The sequence below is a fragment of the Gouania willdenowi genome, chromosome 10 (genome assembly GCF_900634775.1).
Source record: "Gouania willdenowi chromosome 10, fGouWil2.1, whole genome shotgun sequence".
In the NCBI taxonomy this organism is placed as follows: domain Eukaryota; kingdom Metazoa; phylum Chordata; class Actinopteri; order Blenniiformes; family Gobiesocidae; genus Gouania; species Gouania willdenowi.
This window is the reverse complement of record NC_041053.1, coordinates 36573080-36597863: the sequence shown is the minus strand read 5'-3', so window position 1 is coordinate 36597863 and position 24784 is coordinate 36573080. Positions and strand designations below refer to the sequence as shown.

General features: G+C 37.4%; 2 protein-coding genes across 7 annotated transcripts in view; one reads left to right on the top strand and one right to left on the bottom strand.

The window, feature by feature from the left end:
* Positions 1-24784, top strand: part of anxa5a (annexin A5a) — a 1189405-nt gene that overhangs the window by 977759 nt on the left and 186862 nt on the right. The window lies entirely within an intron of this gene.
* Positions 1-24784, bottom strand: part of rapgef2b (Rap guanine nucleotide exchange factor 2b) — a 146859-nt gene that overhangs the window by 120740 nt on the left and 1335 nt on the right. The window lies entirely within an intron of this gene.

Genomic DNA, 24784 nt, shown 5'->3' with positions numbered 1-24784 from the left:
TTTAAATGATCATTGTACCATAATCTGGATAACTAACCTATATAACTGCCAATATCTGGCAAAAAGGAGATTTGGCACTTTGAGTGCTCTTGTTTTTAGCATTTCATATATAAATTGAAATGAAATAGATCTGATTTAAAGGTATTAAAGTAGAAATGTCAGTATTACATTTTCAATTTTAATAACTTTTGAATAGATCTCACTTTTTTTTTTTTTTAAATAATGACAAATGCCTCGCGTTACCTTTACAAAAACAAACATAAGTTTTAGGTGCATCACCTCAATGAAAAATAACAATTTTGTTTTTCTAAAACGTTTTCTTGAACGTTTTACAAATAATTTATGTTAAAAATTACAGTTTTAACTTTATCACAGAATGGGGTGAGTAGTTCTTCACTTACTCTACCAACTTTCATCCGGATCGGATTTGGATGGCCCAATTCATTGGGATTTTTTTATTCATTTTTTTAATAGGGTACTTATACATTTTGACATACTCTTTTTTTATTAATGGGGATAGAAATTTCATCAAAGCCTTTAGAGTGTGAATAATCATTGTATCAATATCTGGCAGAGGACATTTGGTTTTAGATTTATTAAACAAGAAGCTACGGGTCAATTTAAATAAAAACACTCGCAACCCTACTGCACTCTCTCTATAAGCTCCATAACGGACCTGACTGAGGCAAAGATAAAATGTCAACCTAATCAATGTCTGGCTGTCTAATACAGAGCAACCGTCTGCATCAGAGGCCAAGCATCACCTTTAAGTATTGGAGAATAATGAGGTGGACAAAGATGTGCCCGAGCGCAGCAGCTTTATAACAAGATAAACACACTGCCGGGACTCGTACGGACCAGTGTTGAAGGTTGTAAGGTCATGCTGTCCACGGTGCAGTTTCTGCTAATGGCAATATATTGCACCAAACTGTCTGCTCAGCAGTACAACAGCATGTCTGTGTCAGTGTGCCAAGGCGGAGGGAGGAGGAGGAGAAAGAGGAAGAGGAGGCACGATGGCCCCCTGATGGACCCGAAACAGCAACGATGGCAGTTCACATGCATTCATCGTCGGGCTCCCCAGGGCCACTGCAGTGTGATGCTCCACAGTGAGATGCTCCACAATGTGGACGCATGCTTCTGCCTGTGTGTGTTTTTGTTTGAACATTCCTCCAGTTAGCGGGGTGGCCAGCAGCTGTCCTTGAATCTCTATTGACAGAGTGTGTGAGATGTGCTGGGTATTTATTTTTATCCATTAGCCAGTGTGAGAGAGCAGGTGAAGGCTTTGTGGGCGACAAGGTCACAGGGCGACGAGCGACGTTACGCTGCTATCAGTGGCTATTCTGGCTTAACAAGCAGGTCTGAGCATCCGTTTTACTAAGTCACAGCATGTGGGGGGGTTGAACGGCGCCGTTTGAGCTGACCTTATCAAACAGTAGCAAAATACCTGGAAACAGTAGGTGAAGTCATGCAGGGAAACCTATCAACTATCAGGCCTGGGAAAAGGACACTTAAGCCATGTTTATTTATTACTGATTGCAGATTCAAATGAGTCATTCCATGTCATTTCACAAATGGCCCACGCGCTTCGGTCTCAAAAAATTCTGAAATTTTTACCAATTATTCCGTGATTATTCAATAGGCCCACTGTAATTTTTTTGTTTGATCGGATGAATACTTCTTGAGATATGGACAATTTGTTGAAGGGGCATGTGTCAATTTTTGTGCTTGGTTATTTTTCTTCCATTTTCAGCTTCCATTATCTCAGGAACTACATCACATAGGAAATTAAATTTGGGATAGTAATACAGCTACACCTACTCCCTCAGAATATACAAACATATCTGCTATACATCCTATGTGGTGGACATGCCAGCCCCTAAAAATTGCATATGCCTCAGCTCCCTGTACGTGGGGCAATCTCTAATGGCCTCATATAAGGAATTTTCAATATGCACGAGTGGTGTTAATAACCCAAAATTGGGGTCCAAAATAAAATTAATAAGTCGCATTAAGAAAAAGTTTTATATCCAAAGAAAGAGTAACCTTTCTACTATAAATTCAAACAGACATCAAATCTTTCCAAGTTCAAGAGACTGTCACCCAAGAACCAATGCATACATGTGACTTATCATTAGTGATGTGAACAGTCCATGTACATAGCTCAAAGCTGATCAAATTACAGGAAGCTGAGGCATATGCAGGTTGTTTACTGAAGGCCCAAATATGTTAGCAACCCAAACCCAAATCTTTTTTTCCAATTTTGAGGGGCTGACATGTCCACCAGTTAGGATGTATAGCAGATTGTGTTGTATATTCTGAAAGAGTAGGTGTTGTATTACTATACCACATTTCAGTTTCCTATGTGGTGTCATATTTCAGATTTTGGAAGCTGAAAATGGATGAAAAATAAGGACGCACAAAAATCTACAAATAGCCCCTCACTACATTGTCCATATCTCAAACTATTTATCTGATCAAACAAAAGATTTACAGTGTGCCTATTGAATTATTAAGGTACAATTGGTAAATGTCCTGAAAATGTGTTGAAATGACATGGAATGACCCGAATGTGTCTGCTCTTCAATGGTCCTTTAGGTTCTGTCACCAGGGCTGATTTAAAGCCCTGTACACACTTGAGTTAAGTTGGCACATCACACACAAAGCTAATTAGCAGCCCGAGCGCTCGGTGTTAGCTCAACAGGTTAAGCTAGCCAAACACATGGCCCTCCCCTTCCCCCCTCAGTCTCTGCCTCGGACGCTGAATAGTTTGCACAACAAACTCTAAACTTCCGTGTTCCACTAGATGGTACGACCCTAGAAGGAGACAACAACTGCACCCAGGCAATCGCCACTTCCACATTTACACCAGCTCGCCATCCTTTATTGTGCAGAATGGCACGGCGGAACAATGGTGGGTGCTTGAACGTCGTGGTCGAGGAAAAAAAATGTGAAAGCCCTTGGGGAGCGGCTGTTTATTTCCCACCGTGGTCAGGCAGCTGGTGGACATGGTGACTGACTTGAGGCATGTGAATGAGCTTAACAGGCCCTTATTCGAGCTGCCAGGCAATAAAAAAAAACCCTGATGGACCAAACTGTCTCAACCCTCGAGACATGCAAATGAAATGGCACTGCGAGTATTTTCACTAGAGATAAATGGACGTGTCTCTTTAAGAAGAAGGGCAGATCTGGGTTAGCAGTCAGCAGGTCAAAGCAAAGGCTGGTGGAGGTGAGCGACCCCTCGCTCACACACTTGCTTTGATCAGCACTGCAGCTCAATGACACATGTTGAACATGTGTCTTAATATTCACCCCCTGAAGCAAAACAAGCAGCGCCGTCTTCTGAAATTATCTGCCATGTTATGTAAGAGGTTGTGTCCAGTGGGTCCTCCAGGAAATACACACTTAAAGTAGCGGTTCACAACCTTTTTCTTGTCGTGACCCCATTGTTATATCACAAACAATCTGTCAAATTTGTTTTTCAGTCATGTTTGTTATACTGTGTTACAAATGCAAAGTGACAATTTGTGTCAGCTCAGATATTTTCAAACTGCTATTTATTTGAACTAGATTTATATTCGAGAAAGTGAAAGTATAGAATACAACAGGGTTTCCCAAACGGAGTGCCGTGGAATTTAAGGACAACAACTAGGAATGTAACGATTCACTCAACTCCCGATACAATTCGATTCACGAGACTGGGTTCACGATACGATTCTCTCACGTTTTATTGTACAAAATGAGATTGTAGACAAATAATGACTGAAAAATAGAAAATAATGTACTATTTTTATTTTTCATTGTCATAAGAATCCCTTGATAAACTATTCAAAACAATGCAATTTAACTAAAAATAAATCTTGAATGAAATAAATAAAGGAATAATACAAATGAAGAAGAATTAAAATTCTGGTTCTATAGTAAACAATGTAAAACTGCATAATAGTTATTTTTCTTTTTAAAAGTGCAACTGAAAATGCATTTTGTGCCTTAACAATTAGACTTTAAAAAAGAAAAAAAAAGTCATTGCCCTGTATTTACATCAGATATTTGTTTGGACCAGCAGAGGACGCTGGTAACCCAGTGGTCGGTTGCCATGCAGATATTCTGTGCAGTGAAGAAGAGAAGCTATGCTAGCAGACAGAGCTAATAGAAAAACGTGACTTTTACAGATATTCACGTAATATTACAGATATTCTTTCGGTGCTAAAGGGGTAAGGAATCATTTATGAACATATTTAAGAGTAGAAGGCGGCCAGAAAGAAAGTAGTAGCAGATTCCGCCGGCCACCTCAGCATTTGGACATGAGAAGGATAATATATATCCTCTGCTGTTTAAAAAAAGTACTGCAATTTTCAGAAAATCGATATCAACCGTGATACCTACGAATAGATTTTTAACTGCCTTTCGATAAATCGTTACATCCCTATTCAGTATGTATTGTTTTTTTAAGTGTGCAAAATAATTAATTACATTTTTAAACTAAAAATATTAAAAAAACATATTTTATTTAGTAAATTTGCATATCTTATTACTAGAGATTTCAGGTGACCTCATTTTATTTCCAGGGGACCCCACATGGGGTCACGACCCCAAGTTTGAAAAATGGGTTTGAGTTTTAGTGCATTTTTGTTTTTTAACAAAAATGACTGTATTTCACAATACAAGTCAAACTATATACATCAGCCTTGTTTTCTTTAGTGAACATAATGAAACTGACCAATGTGTAGCTTTGAGCTTAAACAGAAGATACAGCAAACAGTATGAGAACAAAGTGTTACACTGCGGCTGAGGAAAATAATAACAACTCCCATTATAAATTAGGATGACATTCCCCGCAGCAATCTGCTGGAAGTTTATCATCGCCTACACCACTTTAGTCAAGCCACACTCACAGCTATCTAATTAGCATTGAATGCTATTCACTGGATGAGTCACACCCTGTGATACCAGGGCGGCAAAAGTCACAGCTACCACCAGCATCAAAAGCATAATTAATGTCTGAAAGAGTTTGATAAGGAAAACAACAGCTCAAAGTGTTGTTTTTTTTTTTAAGTTTTCAGCTGTTCAGAAACAGACTTTTATTTTGTAAACTACAGCAGCTGGGCGCCCTCTTATCAACAGCCTTATCCACAACTCCCCATCAGAATGTGTCGGACTGTGGGATCCACCTCGAGGAAATCCTGCGGTGGAAAGTTCCCATTTCGAGTTTCTCTGGTTGACAGATTCACTTTGGAGTTCCCAAACAGGAAGACCTCATGTGGAGCCTGTTATTTCCTGCTGCTTCTTTACTCAAGTGTTGATGTTTCAATCTCTGCGATCAATTAGCTTTCTATGCTCGAGTTAAAATAAGGCCTGTCTAACTTGATCCCGGTTGATTTCAAAGTCATTTTAAAGAATATAGAATAAAACAAAAACCGTAATGTTTAACCAAAATCCTTTCTGCAATTTTAGTCTCGTGATAGAATCGGTCGAAAATTCTTTCAAATTCAAAATTTGAGCTATTTTAGAAAATCATCTAGTGCAGCATTTTAGTTAAGGGGTTCTCAACACACTGGGAACAATTTGAGCTTATTTTTTTCTTATTTTAGCCTTTTTCCACAAAGTTCAATATTTAATCCTATTTTTATCACTTTGTCATATTTTTGCTCCTTTTAATGCATTTTTGCCATGTTACCCCCATTTCTGCCACTTCGCCTTCAAATTTCAATGTCTTTTCTGCACATTTTTTCCCAATTTCAAGACATTGCCGACACTTACAAACCCTTTTCACCCAATGTCACGTATGTTGACCCATTATTGTCACTTCCTCTTTTCACCATATTTCATGATTACTTTTGGCAATTTAACCACATTCACATTTTTTCATGCCCATTATTTGCCAGGTAAAACTAATTGTTCCTATTTTTTAAATTACATTATCCTAATCCTGCCTCCCCCATTGGATTTCATTTAATTTCATCTATTAAGCAGGAAAGATTTAAAACAAAATCAGGCCTGGCTCAGTACAAACTTACCACTTTTTCTGTCCATTCTTGGTCACTCTAATTTGCAACTTTTAATCTATTTCTGTAGTTTTTACATCATCATTTCCTACCCTGACTCCCTCTTCCCTGCTTCCTTCCCCCTCAATAGGTGTAACACTCCGCCCTCTTTTTATATCCTCCCTGTAATAAAGTGTTTCTTACCCTTCTTGCCCTATACATAATTGAATTTGAGTACATCAACAGTAGCAATGTATATTTATTTTGCGAGGAAATCAATGGATTCTACATGAAAAAAACCTGACAAAAGCATGTCGTGATGCTAGTTTATAGAAAGATAGATTTGTTTTAATATCTTCATCGTCGGCATACCTTACCAAATCGGGGAGTCTGTGTTTTTGACCCTGGACTGGAAAACACACTCTGCACACAAAGGGGTCTCACAGCTCTGTCATTGAACCTTATCATAGCAGATCTGCGGCTGGGAACAAAGCCAACTGTCCGGCCACAATACAACCCGCCCCATCACGCTCAAACAAAGGACCCAAAGAGGTGCAACATAATCATCCCGAAGTTACGCAATGTCACATAAAGATCAATTCATTGGGGCCTCAAAGCATAAAAAAGAAAGAAAGAAACACAGGGGCAGGCTGAACTAAATTGAATGGGGATGTGCTTTAATCTTCTCAGAGCAAATGGCTTGCTTGGTGGCCGAAATGATCCAAAGGCACTCTGCTCCAACGTTCCTCCTCCCTCTTTCTTCTGTTCAATTTACTCAACATAAATAGAAGCCAAAGAACCAAAGTTCCCAATGAATTTCCAAAGAGTTCTTTAATGGGAGGAAAAATAGCACTGGTTTCCAAGTGCTAAGGTTGAGTACACTGGGATGGAAAGACATGCATTAGTTGGTTTGATTAAATGTGGAACAATCAGTCCCAAAACCGACCCTGGAGCATTTCAATTATCTATGAAATTCAATATTCAATCATTTACATTTCAACTGCTTCCTCTGCAAAAGTGTAAATCCAACATTACAATGCTAGTCCCACTGCTGTTGCTAGGCAATGAATGAAGACACCCTTACACTCAGAGAATAGCTTCTATACAATCTGGATTCTCTTTGGCCCATGAGGCCACCAGAAGGACAGTGGAGTTTTTTCATTTGGATGAAATCTTCCCAAAATCTCATAGCGTGTTTGTGGCCCCAATTCTGCTGCACTCACTTCAAATCAATCATCCAATACAATCGCAGTGCAACAAAAAAACATTTTTGTTTCCTTTTCAGTATGATACCAACAATTCACTGATTCCAAATTCCCGTTTTCGAGTTTACCCATTTCTGTATCACTTTACTGCCGATTAAACTTCCATGAATCGTACAAAACACACTAAATATGTTTAATAGAGTCAACTACTGATAATAATTCGACATTTTATATGCTTCAGATGATTTACAAAGTCGGGATGGTTCTGCTGAAATCACGCAAGATTACGACTAGACCCACAGTCACAAATACCTTGGAAATGTGTGACATGGTCCTAAAACACTATTTTAGAAACCTTTACTGTAATTATAGCCAACTGGCAAATTACGCTCACGTTTTGCACAAAACCCCAAATATGCCATGTGATTTATTGCTTCTGCCGTGACATGTGACCAGGTGAAACAAATACCAGTTCAGCCAATATACCATCAGCTAAACCAGTCTTTGTGTCAGTGCCTTATCGGATACACTTCAAAAGAAGCTCGGCATTCATTTTCAATCACAAGATTAAATGATCTCTAGTCGAACTGTAACATTATAGCAACACTTTGAATGACGTATCAGTGGAATTGGACATATTTGTCCATTTGTCACACTTTAACATCAATCACCCGTTTTATGGTGAAAAATAGTGTGTGAATGTCTGATAGTCCTAAAACATGCATGTTAGGCAAATCTGTGTAATCTTGGGGACAATTTGAAATTAAGAGAGACAAATAAATAATAAACTGGCCTTATAGCTAAATATCAGATAGATTTTTCTGTTTCAGAGCGTGAATTCTGTTTCTCCGGTCCGTTTTCCATGATCACAAAAAATTCGGCCCTAATTCAAGATAGAGAGATAACAGTAAAGAAATCAAAACTACCAATAAATACTGAAACCTATTTAGGATTTGACACAATGAACTTTGATCTCTAAGACATAAATTGCCAAATTTATAACATTTTGAGCCCTCTTTTTCAATTCAATAGATGTTTAACTTTGCCAAAAGAAATTATGAGATTGTGTGTGACCCAATGTGGCTTGGCAGTTGTTGTTCACTCCATTTTTTAAATTCAATCTGAATGCAATCTTGGCACATAAAAGGGTCTTATGTTTGGAACGTTTCCAAAAGGTCCCAGGGCTACGGGATGATCAGCACATGAACAGTGTGTCCTCTCTGTGCTGGGAGCCAGCCAACACCATTGCCTTTGTTGGTGATGAGACGACACTCATCCATGTTCTTTCATGGGTTGCCATCAACAATAGAGCATGGGGCTCTTGCCACGGTCTATGTAAGGTGGAGCTTTTCACCTTTTTATCTGAAAGAGATATTATTGTGACATCGTAGACCTTCAAATTCACAGAGGACAAGGGCTTTGTTGTTCCACAAAGTCAGTGGGAAAATTACAGAGCACTTTGAGTAATAGTGACTGATGATGTATCTAGTACGATGACAGCCACACAGAAAAAAGGACACTTAACAGTGACTACTCTGTAAATCATGTTTCATTATCCAAGTGCCTGTAACATAGCAATGAGTTAACTTTTAAAGCCATGTTCAAGGTCAGCTAGTTGGACCACTCATTAACTGGTTGCCTTTTGCCTGTTTTTGTTTGACAAGCAGCAAGCTCGCTGAAACTTGAAGGGAGTTACCTTTATTCATAATCACCTTATGTTCCCTCCCATGATATTTCACTCAACTTCATACCAATGGGAATTGCAGGCTATATCCTGAGGATGTTTTAGAAAACAAACATGGCAAACCATTGTGATATTTTAGGACTTCAGTCACAAGATTGGGGTTTCCCTTTCTTTGGCTTAAATTAGGTTAATCTGAGTTACAGCAGGAGAAGAACAAAGACCCTTCCTTTTCCAAAAAGCATCAAAATCATTTCAGTTTATAACCTGGTATCTAAATAATAATTGTAAGTGCTCTTGCAAACCTAGCCTTAATGATAGTTTAGTAGGGCTATTCAACTCGCATTCCAACTAAAAAAAATAGAAATGTTACAAATACCAAATCCATTTTTCAGGGGATGAACAAATGCTTAGGCAAGGGGATAATCAATGATAATGTTTAAGAAACAATAGAGGTCATAATGTGCTAAAGAACTTTAGCACAAAATTCGAGGTGTTTCTGCTCAATAAAACAGTTGAAGGTGTACAGAGTTGCGTAAGTCATCTGTACATTGAGGGTCTACTAAAGGTTTTTTTTAAATAGTGTGGAACAATAGATCACTTACTTTCACATTTAAATTAGACACTTTAAGACTCGCTCCTTGCATGCATACAAACATGCTAATAGCAGCTAACATCAATGTAATTTTTAACAAATCCTGTTACAGCTTAGCAGCCCTTACAATGAGGGGAATACCTAAAGTTAGACTTGCAGTCAGGTTAAACTCCTGCTTTATTAAACATGCAAACACTGTGTGTGTGTGCCTGCCCAACTGTACAACTTCCGTTGGTGCTATATAGGGCAAGAAAGTATTCCCAGTATGGAGACAATACAATTGGTGTGAGTTTAACTGCTTTGGACAGGCACAAGCTAGTTATAACAGGGAGTCATTGTCTGCAGTCTGAACCATACTTGCATTGAAAGTCCCCAAGTCTATTGGGATGCATCCATGGCTGAATAGCCTGTAAATTTCCCTCCAATTACATTCAAATGTGATCTTCATTTGGCCTTGTTAAAGCACAGGCTGACCGACACAGCCACGAGATTTCAGTGCACCAATGTAGGTGGCATATTCTTTATACAATCATATTCAGTGTCATCTTTACAACAATTATCTTACAGCACAAGTGAAACAAAAGCAATTTGTTAAAGCTATCATCAGTCTTAATTTTCAGCCCAGGCAATCAAACACCGTTCCAGACAGTCCTACAATTGTTGTTTTTAATCAATCTGTTCAACATTATGACAGATTAATGCGCTCCGTCAGCATCAGCAATTGTTGCGCTGAATCATTCCTGAACATCTTGACGTTTCACTTCACACGTTTGCTGCAATGGTTCATCAATTATCCATGAAACCTGACAGTATCACATGTTTATAAGTGGCAAAGGAGAAAATGCTTTACATCATCAATGGGCTTGCGGGAACCTCTTGATTCTGTCATTTTGGACTCCCTTGTCAAGACTGGATAAAATAGCTGCCATTGTGTTGTAAGGTATGACTCAGACTACCGCCCTATTTTCTTTACAATATTTCACTAAAGGGTGCATGTTTGCTCACAGTGGAGAACAATTACTCAATCATGAAAAAGGCAAACAACTGTGTGATGACTGCACAAGCTTTAACCTTACGAAGGAACAGACATTATGTAAGAATTTCCTTGATTAGCCTGTAGATGTCCTCGTGTTTTCTATGGCAAAGATTGACTAATGAAACAAGTTTACATTTGACAGGAAGGGTTAAGATGTACAGGGAATATAGAACCATATGGAAAACCGTCTGGCAGCGGATGAGTCCGAGTGCAAGCGAGTCAAGAGTCAATTAGCCTGGTCAAGGTCTGAGGCAGCAATGATCTGATGGCTTTTAATAAACAATGCTGTACATTTAAGCATTTGGTGAAAAATTACTGCAGCTGTGCAAGAAAGTAAATGACAAGGTCATGACTGTGTAATCAACGTCGACTGAACTAAAAGAGGAGCGCTCTTCCTTAAGATACAGGCCACAGGTTGCACAAGTTCTCAAAGTGATACAATAATTCAGTATCTTGATAGTTGGCAAAAAAAATAAAAAATGCACAAGTAAAAACAAAACCAAACAGGGAGCAGTAAGTGAACGTTAAGAACTAATTCAAGGCAGAATCATATTACGTCAAGGTCCTTTTAATGAAAGGCCCTTTCTCCTCATGGCCAACGGATGGACAGAGAAGACTGCAGAGCTGGAAACGTGACCGGCCACAGGTTATACAAACCCTCAGGGAGCAATTAAAAAGATAAGGTTTCACCAAGACAGTAATGGTACAATAGTCAGCTCCACTGCTCGCAGGAAGTGGAACAACAGTATTCCTAATCACTGATTTATAAATTAGGAAAGTTTTTTTTCTTCTAAAGGAGGTCAATCTCTCTTAAACCTCTGCTGCTACAGCACTTTCCACTTCTGACAACAGCATCCATTAGCACAGACAGCTGTTTCTGCTCACACCCCTGACTGCTGCAATGAATCACAATTTATAGCTCACATGGCAACTCAGTCACCTGCACATGACCACTAACAAACCGCAATTTGCACTGAACATGACAGGCTTCGAGTAAGGATCGCAGAGGAATGAGTGAACGTAAGAGCTACACATGTAAGCCGTTTCAAAACAGACAGGCTATTGTTGGGTTGCTACATCTCTGTGGAGTGGATGTCTGACATGAATCATGATGAAAGATTCCACTTCCCTGCTCTTAATCTGCAGAGGAGAGAGCGGACTTTCCTTCTATGTGGACACTAGTCGAAGGTTAACCATAGAACCTCCACCTGATTAGGGCGAATGGCAGGGAACAGAGGATTGGTTGCTCTACTTGTTGTGTTTTTTTTTTCCAATTTAAAGGGGTCGGTCATTTCTAAAAGCAATTTAAAAAATAAGGAGAAAGTATTAATGTACCAGTAAGGATGAATCAAGTTCAAGTGGCTGACCTTAATGAGCAGAAGTGGAGCTAATCCCCAACAGAAAAAGAGCGGCAGAAAAATTCCTCTGAAGATTTGCTCTTCGACTTGCCTCTCTTTACCCGACTGTTGCCATTTTGATCCACTTCGAAGAAGAATAACCCTTTTCCCCTGCTTTTTAATTGCTACTTGTTGCAATGATTCCTGCAAAAACAGCCACAAACATCAAAGCTACACAGTTGTAGAGGGAATCTGTTTATGTGAGAACAATCTGCAGAACACTCACTTATGACAATAACACTGAAACATACAATAGAAAACCCTGAAAAGGCTGAAGTTTCTATGCCAGACGTCGAGCTTGTTCTAAATGTCTTATTGACTTTATGGGTAGAAATGCAAACAATGGTTTGGAATCTGACTGTGTTAATGCCATCTGTCGTCTCCCACATGAGTAAATAACCTTTTACTTTCCTTGCACATGTTTATGTACTTCCTGCTTCAGAGAGTTTGAGTTTCGCCTATACAGTATGCATGTAGACGGAGCCCAGGTCATACAAACACGTTTATCTACTCTCCAATGTTTGTTTTTTTTAATGTGTTTTATGGACAGTGATTAGTTTTGTTGGATTTGTTTTACATCACTATGTATAGCAATTAGTTCCCCTGAGTTTGTTTAAAGTGCTTTATAAATAAAGCTGGATTTGAATGCACTATGAAACTTGCTTTCATTGGTACATATTCAGCCACTGGATGCAGGAAAGGTTGTAAAAAAAATCAATTTGGTGATATGTCGTGATATTTCACCAGGTAATCATCGTATTGATCCAAAAAAAAACAATTTTCAAACAATGTTTTTTAACAAAAACAAAAAAAAACATTTTATTGCGCTAACAATGCATAGCATATAAATGCCTGGTCGCTAAGTGTGAGAGAACCACATATCAATGCATTTTAGCTTGGAAGTTGATTGTACTTTATTTTCATAAAACATACTGGACACTTTTATAGATGTGGTTACTTTTTTTAAGAATTCAAGAACTTAACAGGATCAGAATCTGTTGTAGAACCAAAAGTTAAATGTTTTTGAAAAATGTAATTTGACAGTTTGATAAAAATACCAACTGTTTTTGATATTGATACTTGAATTAGAGTTCGCTACCATTTACTTGTTCTTGTAAGTTTTAAAAAAAAATGAAATACATTCTATTTCGTACCATTTTGTACTTGTAAAGTTGAAATTTGTAATCATTTAGTATCGAGATATATTGTATCGATTTGTGACATGCAAATCATCCATCGTATAGTCAGATTCATGGCAATGCACACCCCTACTTGAAAAATGGCAAAATACACTTAAAGTTTCCACATCTTAAATGAAAAAAATGTGTAAACACTAAACACATTCTTGTGAAAGTTAATCGACAAATTATTCGTGCAATAACGACACAAGCTGAAAATCAAGAGCCCATTAATGGTTACACTGTGTTGACTATGTTGAAAATAGAGCTGTCAGTCTGCTGCAGAGGGCTGGGATGGCAGCAGCTCATTGATAAATATTTCAGCGATTTGGCTCAAGCAGGTGAGCCGTCTGCTAGAGGCAAAGTGTTAATGCAACAGGCGAGTGTGTACAAGCAGACGCACACGTTGAGTCACACTGCAAATGGAACCATCTGTGCTGCAGGCAACAGAGTTTCATTCAAACGTCACCAATGTGTCCAATAGTTTTTTTTAACAAAAGCCACTTTTAATAAGACAAGGCAACAGTTCTGATGGTTATTTATAATAAATGACTGATTTAGTCTTTTTAAACCTAAATGGGTCATTCCACGTCATTTCACAAATGGCCCATTCACTCTGGGCTAAAAAAAAATCTGAAAATTTTACCCATTATTCGGTAATTATTCAATTGGCACACTGTAAGTTTTTAGATTTATCAGATTAATACTTTTTGAGATATGGCCATTTAAGTGAGGGGGTATGTATCGATTTCCATGCGTTCTTCCACTTTCAGCTTCCGATATCTCAGGAACTAAACAACACAGGAAACTGCATTTTGGTTTACTAATACAGCTCCACCTGCTCTCTCAGATAATACAAAAATGCATTGGTTCTGGTAATCCGAAAAAAAAAAAAAAAAAAAGTTTTTTTTTTTACTATTTTCATTGGCCCATAACTGCCTGCATGTGGGAATATAAAGAAAAAAGCACATACGTAAGCAAACACCCCCCTCACTAAATTGGCCATATCTCAAAAAGTATTAATTGGATCAAATAAAAAATTTACAGTGTGCATATTGAATTATTAATTTCAGGATTTTGTGAGGCCGAATTGCGTATGATGTCGTGAAAATATGTTGAAATGACCCAAATAGCAGTGAAAAAGCAGATTATGTGGAAAGTGGAATGTTGGTTAATGCACTCTCAGATTTTCACAGTAAAAGCACCAAACGTGGCCTCATTCCTGCTTCGACAATGTTCATGTAACAGTCAACGACTACTGGTAAGTAAGTGCCCTTGTTACGTATACGGCAAATACCGGTAAGTATTAGCTGTGTGCTGAACTCGCAAACTGGGATTTGGAAATTTCTAATCACACGAATTAATGAGATCTCCATCTGATCCAGGTCTCGTCTGAGCAGTTTACCACGAGGAGGGATTATGCAACAGATTATACACCAGAATGAGCCTGATGTGTAGAAAAGTCTCCCACAGTAGTTAGAGGGTTGTTGACCATAACGTTTTAATACTTCAGTTTCTGGATTTTTCTTTGAACAGCTAACGCTCAGATTTGGTGTAAAACATTCAGCATTGTGTGCTACTATAAGTGGAAATGTCTTTTATCTACAAAACAAATGTTTGGAGTATGGATTACTAACATTTCACTTCAAGTAATTTGACATTTTCCAATGGCTCCCCAGTCATGACGAGGGAAGCCAAGAAAAAAAAAAAAACTATTGGCTGAACCCGAAAATGCACTTTTGGACCATTTTTCAGTGCATCACTAGTAATGAGTAGGGGTGCAAAGGGGCGAAAAATGTCCAATAAATATCCACGGAACATTAAAAAATATCAGTTTTTCAAGGAAATTTTTTATTGAAATTAACCGCAAATTGGTCGTATTTTAAAGAACTGATGCTGAGGACGCTAAAATATATTTTCCAAACTAAATTTAATATCCCTGTTAAGGACCAACCATTGTAAATTCTCTATTATTCCCATTATTTCTACAGGAATTTTTCCAACTTTGAACATTGTCCTACGACTAAAAATGCTGTACTTATGTTTTTAACTGTATTATTTGGCATGGATGCTAATAATTGTTTGGATATGATACTAAAAACTTAAAAATATATATTTTTTCACTATTCCCGTAAAAATTTACCAGCAATCTTCCCTCCCTTTGCAACTCTAGTAATGAGAGACTTCTGGTAGCAAATGTCATTGCCGTCGCCCTAATATTGTACATCAGGATTGTTTTTTTTCCTGAAACAAGCCAAGTGTACAGCACACTGGGTTCTAAAGAAGCTCATGCAGCTCAGTGGCATGAGGTCTGATGTCATGGCTTAAAGAATTTCTGGAGCCAAGACTGTAAAGCCGTTTCTCGTTGCTTTAAAAATATCTCAAGGAATGCGAAGAAGAGAAGCAGAAACGAGTTTCTCTTTTTAAAACCTGTGCGATTCAGACAGTTCAAATGTACAGAGCGTCCCTGAAGGCAACAAGCATGGCTTATCTGAACTGATAAAGAGTAGCACTGGAACTTACACATTATTGCAGAAGTTGAGCAGGCGGGTGCAAAAAAAAAAAAGAAAGTTTGACAAGCTTCTTTAAAAAAATGTGCCTCCAAAGTGATGAAAGGAGTCAGAGTCAGAAGAACATAGCCTGCAGGGAACTCACTATGTACGAGCATTCCCAGTAAAAAGAAAAAAAAAACAAGTGCAGAGTAAGCAACTGAGGAAAAGTCTCTGCAGAAACATTCTTCAACGTTTACTGTTGTAAAAACATGTCTTCAAGCTGAAGGAAATCAAGGATACTTGTGCAACTTGTGCAAGATAAGACACAAACACCTCAAATGTATTTCTCTATTTTCTTTGTAGTTAAAAACTGGGTCAAATTTAGTTTCTGGAAAATGTGCAATGGAGATAGTTTTACTTTCAGTCAGTGGTTCTCAACCCATTCATCCTACGACCTCCAAAATAAAGGTTCCAGAGACCGGGGACCCCCTCTGTACCTGAAGGTGGTTGAACACAGACATGAACACTGAAGAACAGTAATGTGGAGACATGACTCCTCTATAAGGGGGAATAAAGGGGAGAGCTTTCTGGGGGCCCATCCATTAAGTCAGAAAAATGATGGTCCATTGTTCTATGAATCTGTGATAACCACATTTATTTATTTATCAGAATAATATCCACTGTTATCCACGAAGTTTACTATTATTTGTGCTATAGTATATAGTCATCTTAAAGATGTAAATCCTTGTTTTAATCCGAAATAAATTGGGTTAAAAGTGACCAAAAGTGGTGGGAGAGGTGGTGAAATGGGATTTTAAAAACCACAGAAATTAGTTAAAAGTTGCAAATTAGAGTAGCCAAAAATGGACAGAAAAAGTGGTAAAAAAAAAAAGTAAATATTGGCCTAAAAGTGGCATAATGGGGGGAAGGGGGGGTTGGGGTAATTGAATTTAAACCATAGGAACAATTACTTTAAACTGGCAAATAATGGGCATGATAAATCGTGAATGGGGTCAGTGACCAAAATGGGTCAACATATGCAAAAAAGGCTTTGGAATTTAATGTAGAAGTGGCAGAAATGGGAGTAATGTAGCAAAAATGCATTAAAAAAAAAAAAAAAAAAATCAAAAACAGACCAAGAAAAGGTGATTAAAATAGGTTGAAATATGGCAAGTTTGGTGTAGCTGCAGAAAAATAAGCATAAATTGTTCATAAAATATTCTTAGTTTCTTGAAGGCATCTGGCGACCCCCTCCCAGTGTCTCGTGACCCCAAGGTTGAAAAACCGTGCTTTAAATGAAGCTAGTTGCAACCAAATCAATGTAATGAAAAATGTAATCTGGTCATTTGAAGGCTATTCATTAATAAAAGCATTAAATGGTTATGCAATGCATTGTTATAACACAACATCGCTGGGATGGATAAACTCAGAAACCAAAAAACAACACTGTATCCTAGAAACTTAAGGGCTTGGTTTTGTGCTCCACTACTGTTAAATGACGCTTCATGAGAGTGAAAGCTAGGCTACTTTGTGTTTTCCTTTCAAATGAAAACCACACTGGATTGGTCTCTTCGACGCTCAGGGGAAACCAATGCACGGTATGACACAAACCTCATTCTGCTGTAACAATGTGAGCTATTAACACAAACAATAAACTGTAAACCAGTGATAAAAGCTATAATACATGCAGTAAAATGGTCATGTGTTTGATTTAGGATCAAATAGTTAATCATATACTTATACTCAGGCCATAGCTCAAATGAACCCATTATCTTTATAGCATAATCAATAGATTTTATGAGTCCATTGAACGTGACTATGATTTTTCATTCATGTGAGTGTATTAGCTAAAGTCATAAATTAGCCAATAAGTAACCGTGAGTTTAGTAAACTTGTGCTTTTCTTTTCTCTTCTTTTTTCCACCCTGAAATGCTCCTCCTGTAAGTGAGAGGCGTGCGTCACACAGACTGTGGTTTGTGAAACCACTTCTGCCAGCACTTGGGTTCCACATTGAACACATGACAGCACTTAACATTGGAGCGGTTAATAATACTAGTGCAGCCAAGCCCAGCGACACCTGAATCTGAAAGGGATGGATCCTGAAATGTGTAAAAACATGAAAATGTGCTTTCACTTCACCTTCTTTTGCTCACATAGTCATTTACTGATTGTTTCCACTTTTATTACGCTGAACAATTACTGCATTAGTGCATTCTACGCTGACACTTTTCAGTGCGAGAAATGCACGAGTTTGTTGTTTACACTTGTATTTTAAATAATATGTTAGAGTTTAATTTATTCAGATTTTTTTTTCAGTAAATTTACTTTGATGTTCTGACATGTTTGAACTGTCAACTGCTCGTCTTTCTCAGGGGCCTCTGCTGATCACTTTGACGGGTCGTCCTTTGGTCCAGTAAAGAAGCCATCTTTGTCTGAATAAATGAAACATTTTATTTATTCATGTTTACTCTTTGCAGGTTAAGCATTACTATGTGTTACGGAAATACAGTTTGCACAAATATGCCTTTTCTTATTAATCAGTGGCTTTAACTTCCTTACAGTTATCATAGGTTTTTATTTCGATTTGAGCCGGTCGTGAATCAGATTTGGGGTGTTATAAGAATTTGTGTTCATATACTGTACATATTCTGTGTATATCGGTTCTTATTATTGATATATATATATATTATATATATTAAAAATCCCATACCATTTGGGCTTTTTAGAGCCCGATATGTTACATTGGCCCCAAATGTAACAAGACCCAAATTGTTGTTAAAAAAAATAAAAGTAACAGAGAAAATTTATTAAATCTGGTTAATAATGTAAAAAGATGCTAAATCGGACAATGTAAAACATTTCGGGTTTTATTCCATTTTTGATTAACAAATTGGGATTTTTTATTTATTTATTTATTTTTTTTTTAAACATTTGGATTTGTTACAGTTCAGGTCATTGTTACATATCGGACTCTAACAAACTGTACTAGACTCTACTACAATGTATTATATGCACAGAAAATTAGAATGAAGCCAACTGTGAATGAAACAACCGAGTTCACCGCAAAAAAGGTCTGGGTTGATTTTTTTAGCTGTAAAAAAGCCTTAGAAAACACAGATATACATTATAATGATGATTAGTTACTGTAACTTCCTCTGAAAGTAGGCAATATTTTGATATTTTAAACCCTAATTGTCAATCAATCTACAAATTTTAATAGCTGCAAAAAACCTGCTGACTACATCTTACACACAGTGTTTCATTGTCATCCAGACCTTTGTACAGTTTAGAGCTGCTGTGTGTCTAAATAAAAAGCGTGTGTGTGTCTTGGTTACTTTATCATGTTACTGCAAACATTCACTGATCTCCTGTTCTGCTGGAAAAAATGTGGAAACAATGCAAACAAGGCAGCTTGTCCTTCCAGCTAAAGAGCATGAAGCAGGTCTGTTGTTGTGGCCTTTAGCTTTAGCTTTAGCGTTACCACCTGCCCAAACAAGGAGGGAAAGGTTGACGTCTCCGTGATGGACCCAGCTACTTGTTCAGAATAACACAAAACAATGAGAACAGACAAATTCTACAAGGCCTCCCATGAAATCAACTATGGTTTTTTTTTTTTTTTAAATCTTATATTTATTTTTTGTTACTTCTGCCAAAGAGGGAACGTTTTCACCGACGTTCATTTGACTGTTAGCAAGATTAGGTCAAAAATAATTAATGATGGAATTTTGAATAAAAGATACACCTTACACCAGTGGTTCCCAAACTTTTTCAGGTTGTGACCATATTTTTATTATCATCACAAAAGGTGACAGGTAGTGACAAAATTATCTAAATTTGGGGAAATTTTGTGAAATAATTTGAGGATTGAACAGGATTTTTTTTTTCTTTTAAACTTGGTTTGTTCCAACAATTTAAGAGTAAAAATGACTTCCATCGTGTTATACAAGCAAAGAAAAAACTGGAAATCCCTGCAAATACTGTCAAGTTTCACTGAATTTTTGACAAATTTAAAGAAACTCCACTTAAATTTTGTACAGTTCTACTTGAAAATAAATCTGTTGAAATGTTATGTATTATTTTACATGGATGCCAATATGTATGTTGGGATATGATACAGTGATGTAAAATTACTCCTAATTTCTGGTCAATTTCAATAAATAATTCCCATGAAAAGTTCTCGAGCCTAAGAAAAAAAGTTGCCAGATATTTTAATCCCCTTTGCGACCCTACGAGTTTATCCACAACTAAATTATTTGGTAATTTACACAATAATTCACGTTTTCACAGTCATTTTAAGTTTACAACGCGGGCCGGATTGGATGTTGAAAAGGGCCGGATTTGGCCCCCAGGCCTCGAGTTTGACACATGAAACCTCATAGCACAGCTCCTTGTTTCTCCTTTCCTGGTTTCTTCCTGCATCATTTGTCCGCTGTCAAAAACTTCCAGTACCCTTCCTGTTGCAGTCCAAAAAACACACACAGGAAAAGAGAACACTACCTGTCGAGAGCTGGGTTTTTTTTCAACTGGCCACGTACGGATACAGTGAGGTCGGGGTGAAGCCCGACAGAGGTGAGTCTTGAGGGATAAAGACAGATCCCTTTAACCATTAGTTAATCCTGACAGCGAGGGCCTGCCAGCACCATTACGATAAATGGCTTGAGCCACAACAGTCTCTAGACTGGAAAAAAACACAACACATGGATAAAGAGTTGCTATTGGGAGACAATCACTAGTGCAAGCATCCACTACTAAAATACCAACACCTAAAGTTAATGCTCAGTAAATGCATTCATTTGATTCTGATTAAATATTACAAATTGTCTTCAATAGTGACAGACCGATACATTGGCCGGCCAATATTATCGGCCGATTTTTGCGTATTTTACGTGTATCGGCATCAGCCGATACGGGATGCTGCGTTCGCTAATCCGCATTATTTACAGAGAGCAGAACTCTTTTTTACTTGTTCTACATCATCTGTTTTTAACATTTGTTAAATATTTTTACTTGTCGTTCTACCTCACCTTTGTTAATTTCAATAAATGATCGTATGATTTATCATCATCATTGTGTAATTTTCATGATGTAAAATGAGGGAGCAAAAGTACTATCGGCTTAAGAAAATGGGCAGTCCGTATCAGTATTCAGCTAAGGCTGATGGGAAAAAAAAAATGGTATTAACATCGGCCCTAAAAAATCCATATCGGTCAAAAAATGTGCCCTAATGTGGCGTGGGTTGACACTTTTGGTTAAGAGTGTTTAATGATCACATGATTAATAAACAATGTCATCTGAAATATCTAAATTTAACTCCAGATTCCAAGAATGTAAAGTCCTGAACAATATATAGAGTTTTCTATTTTAGCTATAGAGAAAATTACAGTATCTCCTTTATCAGTGTATTTTTTTTTATTTTATAGCTTATTTTATATCAAATGACTCATTTTAGGAGTCACTGCTTTCGCTACTTCTCAAAACAGCATGGAAAGCAAAGTTAGATGGATTTCTGAATGAGTTGTAACCCAGACCTTCCCCTTAAACAAGCTACACGACAGAACTCACTCACACATGCTGTCCCTATATGAGAAAAAGCCAAAAGTGGAACATATTGTGCAGCCATTTGTTACTAAATGTGCCAGTCCCATTGTGTATTTTTCCTTCCATTTGTGCATTTTGTTGTCCTCAGTATTTTTGTTGTTTTTTGTGTATCTTATGATAATTTTGGACGTCTTTGAGTCCTTTTGTTTATTTTTGTTCTTTTATGTATTTTTGCTGTCTCATTGTGCATATTTGTAGTAAATTTTTGCTGTCATTTTGTGCATGTACTTGTGGGGCCGCTAAATGCCCATGTTTGTGATACACGCACCTTTGCACAAGTAATTTTTTTTACCATCCTTAAAGCACCGTGATGTTATTATAGCCTGTGTGTCATTTTGCATCAGCAAATTTTACCAAGAATTGTTTTTCTGGTCGGACTTTATTTAAATTAAAATTATCAACATTTATATCGTCATTTTGAGGAAAAATATTGAGATGTGAATTTTGGTCCATATCGCCCAGGCCTACTTCAAGCGCTCTCCTCTGATTTTTCATTGCAGAAATGAACGTGTGATCTTATCTCCTGCTGCACCTCACGGATGCGTCCATTGCGCATTTGCGCAAATGCGTTCTCTCGCGCAAAATGTGGCCCCCCGAGGAAGATGATGCCATACGCACAGCGTGTGTTCTGCATGTAGGGAGGGGCGCCCCTGGTTGACACTTTTGGTTAAGACTTAAAAGTGCTGAAGGATCACACATGATTAATAAATTAGTCTGAAATATCTAAATTTAACTCCAGATTTTTATGAATGTAAAGTCCTTATATCTTTATGGACAATAGAAATACTTCAAAAACAACCACTGAGTTTTAACAGTACACAGAGCTGAGATAAAAGACAACAACTTAAATATTAATTGATAATTGGTGGAAACTGAGCTTTCTAAATGCAGCTTCCTTTGTGTTCATTTTAAGGGTAAAGAAAATTGTCCAGTTGGAAAAAAAAAAAAAAAAAAAAAAAAAAAAAAAAAAAAAAAAAAAAAAAAAGAGTCAATAAGCAGTAAAACAAACACTGTAATGGGTGTATCATTAATACTTGGATAGCTGCAGCAATAATTCTGCGGTTACAAACAGGAGCCAAATTCTTGATACCTAATTAAGTTTCCATCCCCATGTTGGCATCTGTCCCCCTCGTGCAAATTATAGCTTGCATTAAGCAGCAAAGACCACAGGCCTCAGGGCAGTTAACAAGCCAGCAATGGCAACATAATCGTTTTCTCGATGTCAAATAGGCCAGCGGAGGCAGGTCTACTGGTGGGCAACTGGTTTAACGCAATGGCCTATTGATTGTCTATTGTGTGCAGAGTATTCCCCAAAGTGGTAACGCTGCAGAGGCAGCGCTCACATAAAGTGAGACCATCTACACAGCCAGACTACATTTATCTCTGGTCTACCAGCAAAAAACACACTCAAGTTTGTGTGTGTGAGAGAGGGGTAAAAACTGCACACCACAGGGTTATCAATGCATGAAGATATTAGATTGGCATCGCCCATGCAGAAGCTTATTTTTCTCCTAAAATGCTATAATAGTAGGGGTGTCCCGATCCGATATTGCTATCAGATATCGGTCCGATATCAACCAGAAAATTAATAATGTATTTTATCGGACTGCATCTAAAATCTCCGATATATTATATTTATTCAATTGTAGAATAGTGTATATATTATGTTGAAGGTTAAAATGTATGTAACAAATTGGTTAATAATGAATGGGTCAGTTTTTCTCATACCTACTGTTGCTGACTATTGTTCTGTAACAACATTTGATCAAGCCTTTTCTATCATTCCACACTACAAAATAAGTAATAACAATATGTATGATTCGTGCTGATATAGCATCGGCTCGATATCGGTATCGGCCAATACTCAATGCTGCAATATTGGTATCGTATCAGAAGTGAAAAAGTTGTATGGGGACATCCCTATATAATAGGTTCATTTGTAGCTGAATAACATTAATGCACATCATGGTATGACTAATTGTAATTCAAGTACAGTGTTTATCAAACAGTCAAATTAAACATTTAGTTCTGTTAAGTTCTTAAATTCTATAAAAGTGCTCAGTATGTTTTATGAAAATAAAGTGAAATCAACTTCCAGCTGAAATGAATTGAGGAGTGAGACAGTTTAACAAGGTCTGATGCGGTTCACTGACACCTAATGACTAGGCGATCAAAGATCAAAAAATGTATTTGGGAAGTTGATATTGATTGTAGATTACTCTTAGTGACAGTAAAATAATATTGGGTAATATTATTATTAAACCCTCTATTTAAAGATGTTTAACAATCTAAAGACTAAAACCAAGAATTTGGTTACTGTTGCCATGGTAACAGGAAGCAGAAAACGCATACACCTGCAAGGAATTATGGGAGTGAGAAATGAGTTGGATGAGGTGAGCTGAGATTTAATGATGTATGTGCCTTCGTATATACGAACAATAGACGATGTGCAAGGTCTGCAGAGACTAAGCCGGCAATAATGAATGAATAAATGAATGATTCATGATAGACAGTAGACACGACAACATCTATGTGAACTATAAATATGATGTTTTTACCCCCAACATGGTTTATTTTGAAGAATATTTTCTGTAAAAATTCTAAATTAAAAGCTGTCTTGGCACAAGATGGGCATGAAATGACAGAAATGTAACATTGAAAGTTGCTGTTTTTTTCCCCTTATTTGTGCTTTGGAAAATACATCAGGACCAGAACCTCCAGACACAAAAACAGCTTCTTTCCCTCTGCCACCATCCACATGAACACACCCTCAGTCACCCACTTAATCAAGTATCAAAATACTTGTTTAAGGAGTTGTTACTTTTGTTACTTCTCAGAACAGTATAAAAATCACAATTAGATGGATTTCTCAGTGCGTCCTTTCCCAGACTAGGGCTGCACGATTATGGTCAAAATGATAATCACGATTATTTTATCAATATTGTAATTACAATTACAATCACAATTATTTATCATATTAGGGAAAAATCTGTGTTTTTAATGCACTAATTTTAAACAAACAATATGTGTACAGTTTAAAATTGAAAAACATTTTTTTTTTAAATAACCCAACAATTTTAAATGTACCAAAAGCTAACTAAATAATTACACTATTACAGAGTGCAGAGCCGGTATTTTAAAAGTAAATACTGCAGATGATCAGGTTCATTTAACCGTGGCAACCGAAATTGTGATCACGATTCAAATTTCATTAATTGTGCAGCCCTATCCCAGACCTTCTCCTAAACAAGCCACACTACAGAACTCACTCACACATGCTGTCCCTTATAGGTGAAAAAGCCAAAAGTGGCCCATATTGTGCAACATTTTACATCAGCAAATTTAACCCAGAATCATCATTCTGCTAAGACTTTACTGGCTTAAAATGAGGGCAGTGGCTGTCAGTATGCAATATGTATCCATATACCGGCATTCTATCCGTACCCAACGCCCCTCATTGGCCAGTTTAGGTAACGTGATAGGTGCACCACGTGACCTAAACCGGCCAATGAGACGCTACACTCTTGTACTTCCGTTTATATTATACTTGAACTACGTTATGGACGAACTAACCCTAACCCACGTTACGGACTAACCCTAACCCACGTTACGGACTAACCC